This window comes from Neltuma alba, unplaced genomic scaffold (genome assembly GCF_004799145.2).
Source record: "Neltuma alba isolate B1F8T4 unplaced genomic scaffold, ASM479914v2 tig00010270_pilon, whole genome shotgun sequence".
NCBI classification, from domain to species: Eukaryota; Viridiplantae; Streptophyta; class Magnoliopsida; order Fabales; family Fabaceae; genus Neltuma; species Neltuma alba.
In genome coordinates, this window is record NW_021635195.1 from 11,936 (window position 1) to 31,770 (window position 19,835).

At 37.2% G+C, this 19,835-nt stretch overlaps 1 pseudogene; it reads left to right on the forward strand.

Annotated features, from left to right (window-relative positions):
* The first annotated feature begins 8,734 nt into the window (after positions 1 to 8,734).
* On the forward strand, positions 8,735 to 18,991 carry LOC114755453 (cytochrome P450 CYP736A12-like; annotated as a pseudogene).
* The last annotated feature ends 844 nt before the right edge of the window (positions 18,992 to 19,835 follow it).

Genomic DNA, 19,835 nt, shown 5'->3' on the forward strand with positions numbered 1-19,835 from the left:
GCAAGAGAAATCACATACAAAATCATTTAAAATAAACAAAGTTAAATATCTAAAGCTCATCGCATAGCATCTACTTATCGGTTGCAAAGTGGCTGCACGGTCACGGACAGGGCAATCTGGATTTATGCGAGGCCCTCGGCGTGAGGTAAATACAATATTACTAAGCATTTATTTATTTCATGTTGACTTAAAAAACGCAGGCTTCTAGATTAATGTCTTTCAATTGCAACAACATTAATACTAATTTTAATTCCTTAAATTTAACTTCATTTTGGTCTTGTGTTTAAAATTTAAAATCAATAGTTTTGGCTTCTAAAACCTTTTTTCATGGACAAAAAAGAAGTTAAATTTTAGATATTAAAATTAAAATCAAATCAAATTTTAGAAATATAAAACAAAACAATATAAAATTTTATGAATTGAAAATACTAGTAACCCTCAATTCGAGAACTGACACTTATTTTTTACTCGTGAATGGTAGAAGGAGTTGTTTAGAACTTCAGCATGTTAGGAATTACCTTGTTAACTGTTGCAGAGCAACAGTAACAATATGAGACCTATTTTTTTAACATTGTTCTCCGTGAAAAGAATATGATGCAATAATGCCGACTCCTAACCTTGACATGTGTTTGGATAATCAATGGGAAAAGTTACAGATTTTGCAAAAATAAAAAAGCAGGTGATTTATATTTAGATTGACTTTTATTAAACAGTTGTTTTTATTAAACAGGTGAGAATTTGCGTTCAATTCCAATCTTATCCACCTTAGAATTTTAGGTCCAGTTGAAATTATATTTCTTAGAGGTTGTCATATTTTGTTGGATTACGTTTCCTTAATGTTTTGTGTGTGTTATATATGGTTTGGCATAATTGATCATAAAATGGATAATTGTGAATCCTTCCCAAAAATATGGCCTAACTATTTTTATTTATCTAACAGTGCGTACTATTGTTGTGTGTTTGTATGTTCTTTTTTTTTTTTTTAATGAAATTGTCGTATGTGGTTTAAAATAAATTGACAATTTCACAAAAATTATCATTATTATGTCATTATATCATTAAATGAAAATTATATTTAAAGATTCAAGTCATCTATTGTTAAATTATACTTAATAATTATTATTAAATATAATTATATGAAAACGTAAACAATTTTATAAAATTCACGCCCTTTTTGGTAATTTTATTGCCAAACCTTCTAATAATTATATATCACTAAGTGATTCTGATTAATAAAATTCAAATATATATAATCAAATTTCTCAAAATTACTTATAAAAAATATTCATACATAAATTACAATTAACTAAGGGAAAATTGGTAAAAAAAAATCCCTGGTTGAAAATTTAATTAGTTAAAAGAACCTGAATTTGAGCAAGTGTAACTATAATATGTGAATGCAATATATTTTCCACTGTGTGTAGTATGTTATCAATGATGTGCAATAATTATCAATAGGAAATGATTTGCACACAACAGAAGATATGTTACATACGGCGGAAGATATGTTGTACTCATGGATTATACTTGCACGTGCTCAAATTCAGATCTTTTTAGCCAATTAAATTTTTAAATAGGGATTTTTTTAATCAATTTTCCCATTAACTAACATCACTTCCAATCAATGTTGGTTATAAGAATAACAATAATCTAAAATCCATTTGTTTTCTGTGAATCCAAATGGGCGCAGCACTACGCTGCAAGGTTGAATCTCCGCACCACCCTATCCGGTGTTCCCAACCCACCCACACACAGATGTTTTATTTTAGGCACGCATATATTACTTGCCAAAAATTGCCCATATTTACCAACTCGCAAGCTTACCTTAATTTCTTGGCCTTTCGGCTAAGATGAAGTTTTATTTTTTATAATTATTGTTATCAAATTCGCAGATTGACCCTCCGAATTCAACATTTTCATGTTTTCAGTTTATAACAAATTCGTGCTAGCTGAACTTACAAATTTACTCATCAGGTTTACCCTTTTTATATTTTTAGCTTATAAAATCATATTAACTCGCTCTTAAACTCATGCTAAATTTTTAGATTTGGTTATGTTTAATAACTTTATATATGAATTTCATAAAAATTTCTTTTGTGAAATATGATAAATTATGAATTTCAATGGTTTGGATTTAAAATTTGTTTAAACAAAACTATTGTCATTTTTTACATTTTAATTATTTAATTATATATTTTTGATACTGTTTTATTAATAAAAGTAAACTATTATGAGTTTATGATTCGAATTTAAATCCAAGTTTATCTTTATTAATAAAATGGCATTAAAAGTAGATAATTAAACTCATGAGAATTGAGACAACCTTTTTTTTGGCCAAAAAAGTCAATTTTATTAATATTCAAAAAACAATTACAAACACCAATAGCTATAGGCCAAAAAAATAAAACCCTCAACAAAGCCTAAAATACAACCTAACGCACAAAGACTCACCGAAAAGGAAAAGGAACTAAAGCACAACGAAAAGTCAAAGCTAAGCTAGAGAACAAAAGGCACATTAACCAATGCCTTCCCTTGGAGCCTTGACAGCACGTTCATAAGCCTTGGATTCCCTACCTTTAGTCAAGTCATGAGCTAAAAAGACGCTTAAAGAAGATTGGGTAGAGACCAACCACTCATTCTGGTACATCTTCTTTGCAGCACATCCTGCCAAAAAAATCAGCAGTTTTATTACCTTTTCTTGAGACAAGAGAGAAGGTCACATTACTCATAGACTTTTTCAAGGCAAGAACTTCACGAAGAACATCCCAACTCTGCCATTCACAGCCACCCAGAGACTCTTTCTGAATAAACTTAAACAAGATTTCACAGGCCGTTTCTATCACTACCTGGCAATAAGGGAACCTATTTCTTATCAACAAGGCTTCCCTTAGTGCCAAACATTCCACCATAAAAGGAGAAGTGGCCTCTACCTCCTTCGCCAAGCCTCCTACCAGCTTCCCCTCCTTGGTGTGGCACACCAGGCCAATACCAGCAGCTTTTTGCTTATCAATATAGGAGCCATCAATGTTTATCTTAATGGAATGTTCATCAGGAGGTACCTAGCAGTTTTTCCTCTCACAGGCAACTTCATACAGCTTCTTCCGACCCTTACTCACCTTGGATCTGGATCTCCAGAACTCATCAACCTGGGCATTAACTAAGCACAAGGTGTTTGTGGCATCAGGCATCTCCCCTCTGAAAACCCGGTTGCAACGCTTTTTCCAGATCCACCAGCACATGACAGCTACCATTGACTTTCTGTAGTCATCCAAAACGCTTCTTGCAGAGAGCATTTCATTAAGCCAATCCTCACATCTACAAACATTCCATTTATCAAATTTTATTCCCAACATACTTCCATACCAACATTGCCTCACCCAAGGACACAAGAACAGAAGATGCTCAATAGTCTTTTTTTCAGACTCACAGATCGGACGTGTAGCATCCTTAGCACAGAATCTTCTAGCTAAAGCATCCTTGGTTGCTACAGCACCTATGACAATTCTCCACAGAAACTGCTGAACTTTCAGTGGAGCCACAACCCTCCATATACACTTCCAAAGGCTCCTAGGCACTGTATAAGAAGTACCTGGATCTCGAGACTTAGTATCCTCCTTCATATTCTTAGCAATATTATACCCAAACTTAACTGAGTAACAACCATCTTTACTTTCTAACCAAATCGCACAATCATCGCAGGCTCTCATCGGTATAGGGATCTGCAAGATCTTCTCCCTTTCGTGATCTGTAACTCTTCCAGAAATGCTATTGAGATTCCGCCTGCCATCAATAATCAAATCTTGGACCTTCATGTTTTGTTCAGCATCAGAAATTGGTTCTGTAGAGAGTTTGCAATCCTCTAATCCCAAAATCCATCTATCATTCCATACATGGACTCTCCTGCCATCCCCAACCTTCCAACACAGCCCCTTCACAAGCAAATCCCTACCTTCCAAAATGCTCGACCATCCCCAAGAGGGCCTCTTTCCTTTCGTAGCCTTCAAAAAATTACCTCTTGGAAAGTATATGCCTCTTAGAATACGACACCAGTAGTCATCTGGCTTCGTCAAAATTTGCCAAGCCGTCTTAGCTAGCAATGCTTTATTAAAACATAGAAGGTCACGAAAACCCATCCCTCCATCATTCTTTTTCCTAGTCAGTTTGTCCCAGCTTCTCCAATGTATTACCTCCTCCCCATCCTTCGAGCCCCACCAAAATGCAGAAACTACACGGTCAATCTCAACACAAGACTTCTTAGGAAAAGAGAAGCAAGTCATTAGATAAGTTGGAATAGAATTAGCAACCGCCTTTATCAATACCTCCCTACCAGAAAAGGTGAGCAGCTTCTGCTCCATCCTTGCAACTTCATTCCAATTTTGTCTCTGACAAAGGCTAATGATGCAGATTTGGACCTACCCCAGAGCACTAGCAGCCCCAAGTAATTCCCAGCCTGATCAGAAAACTTTATACCAAGGCAATCAGATACCCTTTCTCTAACATGCAGAGGCGTGTTTGTTGAGAAGAAGATACTTGACTTGTCCAGATTTACCATTTGTCCCGAAGCACCACAGTAAACCTCAAGAATCTTCTTAACCACCAAGCAATTAACTCTTTCTGCATTCAAAAAGAGAATAGCGTCATCAGCAAAGAAGCAATGGGACAAAGCAGGAGCTCCTCTGGCAAGCTTCACACCCCTCAAATCCTTTCTCTCTATATGGTAATGAATCATGAGCGATAAGACCTCTGTGGCAAAAATAAACAGATAAGGAGACAAAGGATCTCCTTGCCTAATCCCTCTACCTGGGATGAAAGAGTCAACATTTCTACCAGCCATTTGTAAATTAAATGCAACCGAGGAGACGCACATCATAATCCACTTAACCTATTGACTGCAAAAACCCATTCTCAACATGACAACTTCAATAAAATCCCATTCCACCCGGTCATATGCTTTATTCATATCAATCTTTAGAGCAAACTCCCACTTACATCCAGACTTCTTATTTTTCAGATAGTGGAAGGCCTCATGTGTTATTATAATATTATCTTGAATCATTCTTCCAGCGATGAACGCCCTTTGATTTGGAGTGATTATTCTGTCCATCAGTCCTTTCAACCTGTTGGTAAGAATTTTTGCAATGACCTTATACGATACATTGCATAGACCAATCGGACGAAAATGATTCACCCCCTCTGGTTTGTCTATTTTTGGAATCAAGACAATATTAGTATTATTAATCAAGCCCAGATAAGCTCTGCCTTCAAAGAAATCATGCACCATTCCACAAACCTCATCATGTACTTCTTCCCATGCAAATTGATAGAATAAAGCAGAAAAACCATTAGGCCCTGGGGCCTTATTTGCCCCTAATTGGAACACTACCTCTTCAATTTCCACATCAGTAATAGCACTTAGAAGCTGATCATTGTCCTCCTGCATGACCATATTCTGCACATACATTGGAGCCTGCTCCATAGACCTAGCACCCACTGGTTTAAAGAGATTCTGATAGAAAGTACTAAACTCTCTATCAATGTCTTCTCTACCATCAATCCATTCACCAGAGCTCTTTCTAATTTTCAAAATTTTATTCCTTTGTCTTCTCTGAATCACACTGTTATGAAAGAATTTGGTGTTACGATCACCACACCACAGCCAATTAATTCTAGAGCGCTGCCACCAATAAGTCTCCTCTTTGTCCCATGCTTCCTCAATTTGCTTAACTAAATTCTCAGCCTCCTTCAACTTCACATCAGTCATTACACCCTCCTGGCAAACCTCCAATCGTCTCCTCAGTTCATCAATAAGTTTCCTGAAATTTGGAAACTCTTTACGGCTCCACCTAATGAGTTCCCTTCGACAAGCATTTAGTCTTCTTACCAACTCCCTCACTCCATCATCATCCATCTCTGCTACATCATTCCAGCCCCTTCTAACAGTGCACAGGTAATTTTCGTGACTTACCCAGTTTGCTTCAAATTTAAACTGCCGAGGAACTTTCTCTTCAATATAGCAACAGTCAACCAAGAGAGCATGGTGATCTGAGCCAATTGGTTCAGTGTGAAATACAACAGCTTTATCAAATATCTCTCTAAATTCTGTATTTCCCAGGGCACGGTCAATTCTTTCCCTTACAATAGCACCAGGCCTCTTGTTGCACCACGTAAATCTTGAGCTCTTGAATTCTAAATCCATTAATCTGCAATCTGAAAGAAGATTTTGAAAGTTAAGAATCTTTCTTAAGGCACTGGGATTTCCACCTTCCTTCTCTGACTGGGTAAGTAAGTCATTAAAATCACCCAACACTAGCCACGTGTCCCTTATATTGGTTGCTGTCAGTTTAAGCTTCTCCCACACAATCTTTCTCTCCTTTTCCTTTGGCGGCCCATATACAAAAGTGATCAGTTGAGGCATATGTATATTCTCCGAAGCAACAGCAACATGGATTAAATTCTTAGACTTATAAAGGACAACTATATCAACATCATCTTTCCACCATAAAGCCAACCCACCAGACAATCCCTTCGGGTCAATATATACTTCATTAGTCATCCCACAACAACTTCTAATTCTTTTACATTTTTCTCTACCCATTTTAGTTTCCATAAGGAAGATAATAGAGGGACCAAACCTTTTCACCATGTCCCTGAGATCTTTAACTATCAAGGCTCTCCCTAGACCTTGATAGTTCCAAGATAGTACTTTCATGACGCCTTGGTGGCTGATAAAGGCCAGCCACCTGCACCTTCAACAGACATAATTCTCCCTTTCCTTCCTCTAGTTGCCTTAAAAACAAAAGTACCACCACCATATTCCTTTGAGTTTATCTCATCCATCGTAGTATCTTCACACAGTTCTTCTATAATCAAATTAGCACTATTTTCCTTCCCTTTCTTCTTTAGTCCTCTTCTCAATTTTGCTTTAGTTTTCCTTAGACTGTTAGCAAAAACAGAAATCTCAAGAGTCTGAACATCATTTCCAACAGAATATTTTCTTCTTTTAATTGTCTTCGGCCTAATCTCCTCTAGAGGTTCTCTCTTTAGCCCAAACACCTTCAATTTATCAACCACTTCCATCAGGACCTTTCCCGAGTAAGGAACTATAGCCAAAGGATTTAATTCCTCTGGTTCAATAACATTTATAATCATTTCCTGCTTCGAATTGACTTTAGATAGCCCACCACACACTTCCTCGTCTATTACTTTCCCTTTGAAGTTCTTAAGGCCACTTGGCCCCACATCTTCACATCTCACATTAGAAGAAGTATGCCTTACCCGAGTTATATTGTTGTCCTTCCTCACCTCCAGGCCAGGCCCACTTCTAACAGGAGCTTTTTCAACAGCAACATTCTCCTGCCACTTCATACCACCAACCTCCCCAGTCAACTTCCCATCTTCCACACGTCCCTTCAACTTAATGCAAAGTAGATCTTCCTCAGATACTTCATGAGACTCCTTATTACTCCTTACAGTATCCTCGGATCTTCTCCTATGAATTTCTTCTTTCTTCCTTCTAACAAATTCAGCTTCAGACCAATCATCTTTAACAATTATCATAGCTTCGTCCCAGCTTCTACTGAGGTTTGTGGATAACCAAGCACCATAACGTGGTTCCGCAGAATTATAAACAGACATCATCCTCTCAATTCTACAGTTACGGTGTTCGTGACCAATTTTTCCACATTTATAACAGAAATTCTGTAATTTCTCATACCTCACAGTAATCCAAGTGCTGCTATCGTCAGGTTTTGGCATCCAAAACCCATACGCAAGGGCTTTCCTCAAATCCAATATCACTCTGGCATGTAGAAAGCTTCGAAGAAACTTGCCATTAGGACATGGATCCTCAGCCATCACCACCTCTCCAATATATCCTCCCACCATAATGGCATTTTCGAGACACATCGCTTCAAGAGGTACATTATAAATTTGTATCCAGATTGGACAAAAACCAAAATCAAATTCCTCATATGATTTATATTTCGAACGCTCTTGCAAACTCAACAAGTTACCATTAATTGACCAAGGGCGGCCATGGAGAATACGATCATATTCATTACTATCTGAGAATTTAAACAAAAAAGCATTGCTAGCAATATCAATTACATCGATTCCTGAAGAAAGATTCCATGCTTTCTGTACAGTTGATTCCATGATTGCTCTGGTATAGATCTTATCTGCCAAGATCTTTCCGATCAACACTCGCTTCGATTCATCTTCCTTCCATACTAGCGGAGCCGTAATGCGAGCGTCATCCATACTAACACAGCGTTGATCTTACTCTCTTCCTTCTCACCGCCACAACCTCCTATCGCCCTCCAATCCTACCTCCCACCTCCGATCACCTCTTAGAAAAAGCGAGGAACTCTCACGCTGGGCGGAGAGAACGAGAAGCTCTCACACGGGTGCGTGGAGAGAACTTTCATGTGCTCATTTGACTAAGGACTGAATTGAGACAACCTTGATTATAATCAACTTGCACACATCTTTTGGTTTTTTGTTCATTCAACATTTCAACCTCAACCATATCAGATATTCCGATATTAATTCCATAACGCCTCACTGCTTTCAAGTTAGTTGGCTAATCTATATACTATAATTTTGGCCAAGAAAAAATCTATATACCATAATAATTAATCAATAAATTCCTGCTTGTTATAAAATCCAAACCCCACGAACCCCCATTTTCTTGCACTAATTAGGGCTCTTCCATCTCCAAAGCAAACGATCAAACATGGTTCCTCCATCGTTAGCGATTCCTGCTGTCCTCTTTCTCACATTCGCGTTCCTTCTATCCACTTCGATACTCATCACAAAACGACGTCAGGATGATCGAAAACGACCACCGGGCCCAATGTCCCTTCCGATCATCGGCAACCTCCACATGCTGGGAGAACTGCCCTATCGCAGCCTTCAATCTCTCGCCCAAAAGTACGGCCCCATCATGTCGTTCAAGTTGGGACAAGTTCCTGCCGTTGTTGTTTCGTCCCCTGAAGCCGCGAAGCTATTCCTCAAAACTCACGACACCGTTTTCGCATCCCGACCCCATATACAAGCGTCGGATCCACTTTCTAGAGGAATCAAGGGACTCGTGTTTGCAGAGACTGGTCCGTATTGGAGATATTCGAGGAAAGTGTGCACGCTCCATCTTCTAAGCGCGTCAAGAGTGGAGATATTCGCTCCTCTGAGGAGGGAGGAACTGGGAGCCATGGTGAAGTTACTGGATAGAGCTGCGGCGGCGCGTGAGGTGGTCGATCTCAGTGAGGTGGTGGGGGACGTTATAGAAAACATAATATATAGGATTATACTGGGACGTGCTAAGGACGACAGGCTTAACTTAAAGGGGTTGATTACGGAGGGACTAATCTTGGCGGGGCAATTTAATCTGGTTGATTTTGTCCCTTGGCTTGGTGTATTTGATCTCCAGGTGTATATGCTATGTGCGTGCCAATGTCTTATTCCTCCAACTAGTATAATAATATCTCATCTTACTTACTTCAAAATTCGTTAATTCATTACTTTTTCAATGGAAAATCGTTAATTTTCTTTTCCTTAAATAACACTCGTGTTCTCTGTGCGTCGACGAGTTCAAGCTCATTTCTGACGCATATCAAGTCCAAATTCTTCTTGCTGAGAGAAATAATATACAACCCAAATTCTAATCCCTCAATGATATTAATATCTAGGAGAATAATAATTGGGTTTCCTTCCTACTTTAAATTTCATGATCAATATTTTCTACCGTATGACAGGGTCTGACAGGAAGACTAAGGAGAAACCATAAGGCGCTTGATGGTGTTCTGGAAAAGATAGTGAGAGAGCACGAAGAAGCTTCTAAAGACCACAAGGACTTCATGAACACAATGCTTTCCCTGGTGCATGATCAGCCCATAGATTTGCAGGACGAACAAAACCATGTGATTGATAGACCTCACCTCAGGGCCATTCTAATAGACATGATTTTTGCCGCAACTGACACTTCCAGTGTTGCAGTTGACTGGGTTTTATCTGAGCTCTTTAGGAATCCAAGAGTGATGAAAACTCTCCAAAACGAGCTTAAAAATGCAGTTGGAATGAACAGAATCGTCGAGGAAGGTGATTTACAGAATCGTCGAGGAGGTGATTTACAGAATCGTCGAGGAGGTGATTTAGCTAAGTTAAGTTACTTAGACATATTCATTAAGGAGACTCTCAGACTGCATCCCCCTGCTCCTTTAACCTCTCGAGAAAGTACTAAGGATGTCACAGTTAATGGATATTACATAAGAAAAAAGACAAGGATCATAGTGAATGTGTGGGCTATAGGACGAGATCCTAAAATATGGTCAGATGATGCTTCTTTGTTCTATCCAGAGAGGTTCCTCGACAGAAACATAGACATACGAGGACACGATTATGAATTGTTACCATTTGGATCAGGTCGTAGAACATGTCCTGGAATTCAGATGGGTCTGACTACAGTTAAAATTGCTGTGGCTCAATTGGCGCATTGCTTTAATTGGGAGCTTCCTTTAAACAGGCATCCTAGTGACTTGGACATGAACGAAGAGTTTGGCCTTACAGTCCCAAGAACCAAGCACTTGTTAGCCGTTCCAACTTATAGATTGAGCACAGAATGTCCATATTAGTCATGGTGGTCAAGGTTTTCCACTTTATATGCTTTTGGCTCAACATATGGATCCAGTTCTGTATTTTTAGAAAATAATAAGGATTCATATTACAAGGCATGTGTATCCCTTGTGTTTTAATTATATGCATGTCATATGAAGAATATATATTGGAATAAATTGTAATTCATTTCATCAATAGTTTAAAATCTATGGCTAACGTGAAAGTTTTTTCTATTCTAAAATGGTATTTCTGTTTTAAATATGTGGCAGGAAAGTTCTTTCATAAAAAAAAAAAAACACACACACACACACACACACGCACGTAAGAATAGGGATCTTACAAACAGTATATGCATGGTAACAAGTAAAGATGTTTCATTACAAGGATTTGTTATCGAAATGAATTCTCAAGTACCACATTTGATACTTTAGCGGCTAATTTTCGACTATTTATATATGTAGGGGCAGAAATTTCAATTAAAATTTGCTGAAAATTAGGAAAGAAGACAAAGTGTTGAATAAAAAATACGATAAATATGAATTTTTATTTTCCCTCAAATATGAAACCAAAAAAATGACAACTTTCTGTCTCCCAGAAGTTTTTTTTTTAATTCTTTTTTCATGGGCAAGTAACAGTGCTTTATCATTCCCATTATCAGACTAGAGATATCTTTATTCTGAACGCACGTACGTCTGCATAAAACCTTTTTTGTTCAATGCTCTATACCAACTAACTAGAAAACAAGAAATGAGCGAGGTCGTTGAAATATTTCATCAATACTTATAGAAGAATGCCACCATTTCAAAAAGACGAGACAAAGATTTGATTTGGCACAATTAAGTCGTTCAATCACTGACTTAAATGTAAGCATATGTCTAAAGAAACTGTTAAATCTAATTTATTTCAATAATTTAAAGCATATGGCTTAACGTGTAAGTTATTTTGTTCACTTCCGTGTTTCTTCCCGTTTCTATTCTCCCATAAATAAATGACACCGACAAGAAAGACTGTATATATTTATATGTGTATGTATATGTATATATAAACACGCGCACACGTGTATAGACACGCACAGAGTTGCTTGAATGAATATGCATGTATGATGCAAAAATATCGTAATAAGTAAAGATTATTCCTTGGGGTTTGTTATCAAAATGTGGTTGATCAAGTGCGCACTACTATGTCCGGTCTTAATTATAAAACCTCGTTTGTAGTACTCAATCGACCACATTTTGATATGACAAACGAGATTTTATAATTAGGACTGGAGGTAGTATTCGATATCGACACCCTTTAACCACAAAGTTTCAATTATTTATATGGCATCAAAATTTTAAAAAGTCATTTCAAAAAATTTAATTTTTTTACAAATTTGAATTCTAAATAAGCAACTCGACTCATAAATATAGAAGTTTGACTTGTAAACATAGGTTGTCAAACATAATTTGTAAATATATAAGTTTGACCTGTGAATATAATTTTTTATATTTAATTTTCTTACTTGAGGTTTGCGCATATTTTTCCTTATTTCAAAAGATAAGCAGGCGCACATTATTGATAGCCGCAAATATCCACAAATAATAATTCAACCAGAATCTAACATATAGATTTTGTATAGAGTATTAAAGAATAATTAATGTCTTCAAATAGACGAGACATCTATTTGATTTGATGTCCATGCTAACAATAGGTCTCGTAATCTATCTATCTCTCTCCACTATCTTAGTTGTAAAAGAAAATTTTGGAAAAATAAATACTTAACATTTTACCGATCATGTAACGTGACTTGTATTTTTGACAAAAAAAAAACACACACACACACACTCAACATTTTTTAGAATGCGTCAGATATATGGGGGCAAAGAAAGTATCACACCATATACCCATTTGATTCAGGGTTTGACCAGGCAGTAGTTGAAGAAGAATGGGAAGGAACTTAATTGATGAAGGAGAACGAAGAAGAAGCTGATGAGCAGAAAAAGCAACAAAAAAAAAAAACTCGGTAGATATATATTATATTCCTCCTGTTCTAAATGTAAAATTTAATACTCCTCCAGTCCTTAATATAGAATCCAATTGTTGAATTGGTTTTAATCCTAAATATAAGACTCATTTCTCACATTTATCAATTTTCTCTAAATTACCCCTATGGATACTCTTTCAACCATAATCAAGTAGAAGAAGTAGAGGGGTATTAAGAAAGATGATTATGGTATTTTAAAAAAAACAGGTCACATTTCTTATAATTAACTAATTTACCTAACTTCCTTAATCTAATCAAATTAGTTAAATGGGTCTTATATTAAGAACCGGAGGATTATTCTACATTATTATTTATATTACAAAATGAATCTTATATATTAGGATCGGAGGAGTGTGCATCTTGCTTATCTCTTCCACACCCTTGCATGACCAACATTAATGAATGAGAGCCATCATTTTAGATATGATTACTGGTACAATTGATGGTGTCACTTTGTGAACCTTCTCAGAGCTCTCTAGAATTCCAAGAGTGATGAAAAAACTTCAACACGAATTAGAAAACATAATTAGAATAAATAAGTTGAGTTATCTGGATATGGTGATATAGAAGAGACTTGAAGATATCATACGCAGTTCTATTCATATTGATCCCTCGGGTGAGGTCGGAAGATATATAACAATCAATGGGTATTATATAAGGAAGAATTCACAAATTATGGTGAATATATATTTAACTTCTTTGTTCTTTTTTTTGGGATAAGTTAAGTTTAGTTTCTTCTAGCACATGTTGGTGCAATGATTTAATTGGGAGCTTCCACCTAGCATGTCTCCTAGTAAGATGGACGCAAGCATGACTGAAAATTTTGGCCTCACAGTGCTAGCTAATTAAGAGCTAATCACTTGCAAGCTTTTTTCACCTCATCGAGCGATAGAGTAGCTATTTGCGGATGAAGTAGGTAATTAATGTCTGAAATTTAAAATGATTGCAACCTTATTTAATCAAAATAAGACATAGTATTTACATCGTGTTGTGTACAAAGTTAATTTATGTTTGTTTCTGTGTTGATCATGTGTCAATATATTCCATGTTCAAGTGGCCAAAAGGTTATGATCTCATATCTCCCCAATATATTCTCAAATTATACATACAACATTTTGTCTCTTGGAGGACATGCCATCGATCATTTTGCAAATCAGTCAAATGATCTTCCCCATTTTCATTTCCGCGAGTTCACGCACTGTCGCTGGATAAATGGGTTATTTTTGGCCGTAGATGAAATGAAGGGTCATGATCAGGGGAGAGGATAAAAATGGGATGCGAAGGAAAAGGAGAGGAGAGGCTCCGCGCCAATTTATAGCAATCTGTTTTTTTTTGGTCCCAAATCTGAATGGATAGCATGGGGCGACGCAGGCGAGTTGTGATTTTAATCACACCTTCAACTTTTAAATCTTCACTTCCCACCTACCAGTACTTAATGCACTGAGCTCCTGATTTTCTCTCTGCAACAAAATGTTGCCTTCTTCCCCTTTACCATTCCCCTTCCCTTCTTCAACTTCTTCCACTTCTCTTTCTTCTATCAGCTCTCTTCCTATCCCTGTGCCTTAGACCAGCAAAAGGTGACCGGAAGCAACCGCCAGGTCCACCGGCCTGGCCGGTTATTGGGAACCTCCACCCGTTGGGTGCTCTCCCGCATCGATCCCTTCAGTCTCTCGCGAAGCGCTATGGACCCATCATGTCCTTGCGACTCGGACAAGTCCCTGCTGTTGTCGTCTCTTCCCCTGAAGCTGCCGAGCTTTTCCTCAAGACACAGACGTCGTCTTTGCGAGCCGGCCAAAGAGTCAAGCGTCGGAGTTCCTTTCTTATGGCTCCAAGGGGATGGCTTTCTCTGAATATGGGCCTTACTGGCGCAACATAAGGAAGCTCTGTACTTTGCAGCTTTTTAGCTCATCGAAATTGGAGACGTTTGCTCCCTTAAGAAGGGAAGAGTTGGGACAGCTGGTGAAGTCGATTGAGAAATCGGCGGCGGCGAGTGAGGTGGTAGATCTGACGGAGAAGGTAGAGCGGCTTGTAGAAGACATAATGTGTAAAATGATATTTGGACGCAACAGGGACGATGGGTTTGATCTGAAGGGTCTTATTCATGACGCGCTGAACTTGGTTGGAGCCTTCAATATTGCAGATTTCGTGCCTTTCTTGGCGCCACTTGATATCCAGGTACCATGATCACCTCAACTACGTATTTACTGTTCTTTTTCCTTCCGGTATATTCATCAATGTTTCAACCAGCAAATTAAATCTGTCCGTTGTCTAGCTAAATCCCAGATTTTGATCCAAGAGCGGTCCAAGGTGAAGTGTTACTGTTGAACGCACAAGGGGGGATGGGCATGGGAATTTAAAAGAATTCATGTCTTTTCAAAATAATTCATTCATGGATGGATAGAGTTATATATAGCCGTGCATGGCCTGGCCTTATGATATGCCTCTCTTTTATGTTTTTAGTAATATTGTAACCTCCTAAATATTTTTTATTATTAAATTTTATATAAAATAAGTAATATTTTAATGCAATTTTATTTTTGTTAAAAAAATTAAAGGGAAAATGACAACAAAATACTGAATTTCAAAAAGACAAATAAGGCACCTGAATAAGCAAAATGACATATAGGGGACTGGGTACCAATCTGGAATTCAGATTTTTGGCCAAAAGACTAAAATGCCCTGTCTGAAAGTGAGAGAAAGGAGAGAGGAAGACACTGATGAAATACGGGAAGGAGAGAGGAGGAAGACGCTGATGAAATCGGGAAGAAGAGAGGAAGGAGAGAGGAAGACGCTGATTTTCGATGGGTTCCCACAGCTCAAAATGTTGTTGCCTAGCATTTCTCTAAAAAATTTTGGTTTTGTCTCTGTTCTTCGCATAAAACCATTTTCAGAGAATGTGAAGCTGTGGGAAAGATGAAGCGAAAATCAGAAAACAATGGCAAGCAATTACGTAACGTAACTGCTGTCATATGCCTGCTGGTTTTTGGTAAATCCCACTACATAAATGGTAAATTTCACTATACATGTAGTTAATTATGAAAGTTAATAGTTCAATGTTTATTGTGACGTACTTCAAATGCACGCTCACTGAATGATTTATTTATGCTTATAAATTGCTTTTCCGGTGAAAACAGGTTTACAAAACCCATTGAAGAAGTAGTCACTTTCCCTATAAAAGTTGTAAATCTCAGTATATGTTTTGTAAAATTCAACGTAAAATTTTATTGGTTTTTACAAACAAGTTGTTTATCTCCTGAAAACATGTTGCAAAACCCATTAACAAAGTAGTCACTTTCACTACAAAAGTTGTAAATCACAATATGTATTTTGTAAAATTCATAATTAACTACATGTATAGTGAAATTTACAACCACTATAGTGAAAATGACCACTTCTTAAATGGCTTTTGCAACCAATTTTCAGGGGATGGACAACTTGTTTCTAAAAACCAATAAAATTCCAGACTGAATTTTACAAAACACACAGTGATATTTACAACTTTTATAGTGAAAATGACCACTTCTTAAATGGCTTTTGCAACCAGTTTTCAGGGGATGGGTAACTTGTTTCTAAAAACCAATAAAATTCCATACTGAATTTTACAAAACATAAAGTGATATTTACAACTTTTGTAGTGAAAATTACCACTTCTTAAATGAGTTTTGCAACCTCTTTTCAGGGGATGAGCAACTTGTTTCTAAAAATCAAGAAAATTTCACGCTGAATTTTACAAAACACACAGTGATATTTACAACTTTTATAGTGAAAATGACTACTTCTTAAATGGCTTTTACAACCAGTTTTCAAGGGATGGGCAACTTGTTTCTAAAAACCAATAAAATTTCACGTTGAATTTTACAAAACATATACTGGGATTTACAACTTTTATAGTGAAAGTGACTACTTCTTCAATGGGTTTTGTAAACCTGTTTTCACCGGAAAGGCAACTTATAAGCATAAATAAATCATTCAGTGAACGTGCATTTGAAGTACGTCACAATAAACATTGAACTATTAACTTTCATAATTAACTACATGTATAGTGAAATTTACCATTCACGTAGTGGAATTTACCAAAAACCAGCAGGCATATGACAGTAGTTATGTTACGTAATTGCTTGCCATTGTTTTCTGATTTCCACTTCGGTTCACTCCCTCTCTCACTACAAATCCTCTTTCCCACAACCAAAATCAACAATATCTACAGAATGGTGATGTGAAGGAGTAAGATAATAGCATTTCCAACATTCTTCTTTCCTTCTTCCCGCATTTCATCAGCGTCGGTCTTCCTCTCTCCTTTCTCTCACTGCGTCGGTCTTCCTCTCACTTTCAACGTCTGTCTTCCCGCATTTCATCAGGGCATTTTGGTCTTTTGGCTGAAAATATGAATTCCAGATTGGTACCCAGTGCCCTATTTGTCATTTTGCTTATTCAGGTGCCTTATTTGTCTTTTTGGAATTCAAGTGGTATTTTATTGTCATTTTCCCAAAATTAAAACTACATCATTTTATTATTCTCATTATAAGATATTAAAATATTACTCATTTTTATGTGAAATTTAATATAAAAAATAAAAAAAAATTAGAATATTATAATCTCTTCCTGAGTCCAGAGTTAGAGCAGACTTTAAGTCTTTTTCAAAGTGTTGGGTCCATTAATCTCTTCCTGAGTCCAGACGGAGTGACACATCCCTGTATATCATTAAAATTTATTCGGTGACAGAGTTTAATTAATGAGTGGCGTCTAAAGCGCCTGCGTTTTGATTTTATGCCTCCACTCCAATCTGCCCTTCTTCAATGGACCCACACAACCCTATTGTTCTTTCTCATATAAGTCATCCCCTTATTGCATATTCAAATTGGATTTCGTTCCATTTTTTTGACCCAAAAGAAAGATATTAGTAACTATTGGACACACCAATTAAAATTAGGTTATAGCTAGAAAGTCAGAGGGTTGAAGTTTTAAAAGGCCAAAGAAAATGGATGAAATTATGCACAAACAATATAATTGATTGAGCAACATGGAATAGTTAACTCTTGGAAAGATTTAGTAAGCCACCGCCAGCTCACCGTTACAAAATCAAATTGAAGCCATGGCACGTGGTTAGTTTTAATGGTTGGGGGCAATTTGTTTTAGCTGTTATAGAAAGATTTAAGCTCTGGTTGAGTTATAAGTCTGCACGCCACATGCTGATGATGGGTACGTATCCTTTTGGTGTCGTGGGGCCAGAAATCTCTTTCCGCATCCACAAAATAGAGGGAATCGCATGTCCTTCTATACCATTAAATTTCTGTCGGCATTGCATTATAAAAAGTCCCATCGAGGGCTCAAGTTTCGTTAAAAAAAGGGTGAAATTATACCCCACAGATTTAAGTTGACCAATAATCAACTACTCTTTCGATTCTAAATATAAAATCTATTTTGTAGTGTAAATTATACTACAAAATAAATCTCTTTTACACTACAAAATAAGTCTTATATTTAAGAGCGAAGGGAGTATTAGCTTTTGGAAGCTAAAGTATATTCCTTTCGATTTAGGGTTTTACAAGACGCTTGGTGAAGACGAGCAAAGAAGTTGATGAGATATTAGAGACCATTGTTAAAGAGCATGAAGAGGCAGCATCAGAAGAACAGAATAGACGACACAAGGACTTCGTGGACATACTACTCTCTTGCATGGATAGTAATTACGATGATCACCACAACTTCGTCATAGATCGAACCAACATCAAAGCGATCCTTCTAGATACGATTGTTGGCGCAGTGGAGACTTCTGCTACTGTCATTTTGTGGGCTTTCCCAGAACTCTTAAGGAATCCAAGGGTGATGAAAAAACTCCAACTCGAACTAGAAAACCAAGTGGGAACAAGCAAAATGGTCGAGGAAGCTGATTTGCCAGGGTTGAGTTACTTAGATATGGTGATTAAAGAGACTATGAGGCTATACCCAGTTGCGCCCTTATTGGTCCCTCGTGTGTGTAGGGAAGACATCACGATCAATGGGTATGACATAAGGAAGAACTCACGAATCATAGTGAACTCGTGGACCATAGGAAGAACTGATAATTTGGAAGAATTTTGTCCGGAGAGATTCTTGAATGGCAATATGGACTATCGAGGATATGAGTTCCAATTCTTACCATTTGGTTCAGGTCGAAGAGGCTGCCCTGGTCTGCAATTGGGTTTAATTACTGTTAAACTTATTTTAACACAGTTAGTGCACTGCTTCAACTGGAAACTTCCAGAGGACAAGTCTCCAGATGAGTTCGATATGACTGAGACATTTGGTTTGTCAATGCCAAGAGCTAATCACTTGCTGGCTCTCCCATCTTATCGCCTACCAATTGATGAATATTAGTTTGAGGCGTTTTGCAGCTCAATAATGGCTCCACCCCTTATATCCTAATCAATGCAAGGCATGTCATTGTAACAGTACAAGTTTAATTGGTTAGTCATGCGTCAGTGTAATCTTTAACGGAATGGTTAAAAATTAATTATGTGATAAATTTATTTTATAATGTCAGTTTTCCTTCCATATCTTCAAATAAGCTTTATATATTGGTTATCTTTTTTTTTTTCCGCCTTTGAAAGGTAGCGCTTCGTCTATTTTGTGACATATGAATAAAAATATGAGAACTCATTCAGGGCAAAAAAAAGAATAAAATATTTGAATAGGCACAATATCGGCGACTCGGGGAGCTATTATTTGGGCTATTGCCTCGTTCGTGCACCCAAACAAATAACAAACGAAAAAAATGAACTGAAGAGAAGTGTTGGCTGAGAGCCTAGGCCCCAAGAAAATGGCACGGTGTCAAGATCCAAATATGTTTTAAGTTAGCCAAAGGGAATTGAGTTTAGCAAAAAGAGCTAATTTTTAACAACATAACAAATTAAGATTCTGATTTCCACGGAAAAAAATGATCATATTTGGTACTAATTCGAATAAGATTATCTCCTAAGTTAAACATGGAGTGATCTTATTCTGCAAGAGAGAGGTGTTTGGAAGCAGCCTCTGCTATTTTCACCGAAAAGGAAAACGACTGTGAAGGAGACTTGGGCATCTGTCTTTGATCCTCACGGTGCATTATGCAATCCGTGCGTGTTCAGTCTTGTCGACCCGAGGTTAAGTGAAGGTTCCAGGATCATCCAGGTTTAGGACCGTTTCTTTCTTTCCTTAGTAAAATGGTACACAATTGGTTAAG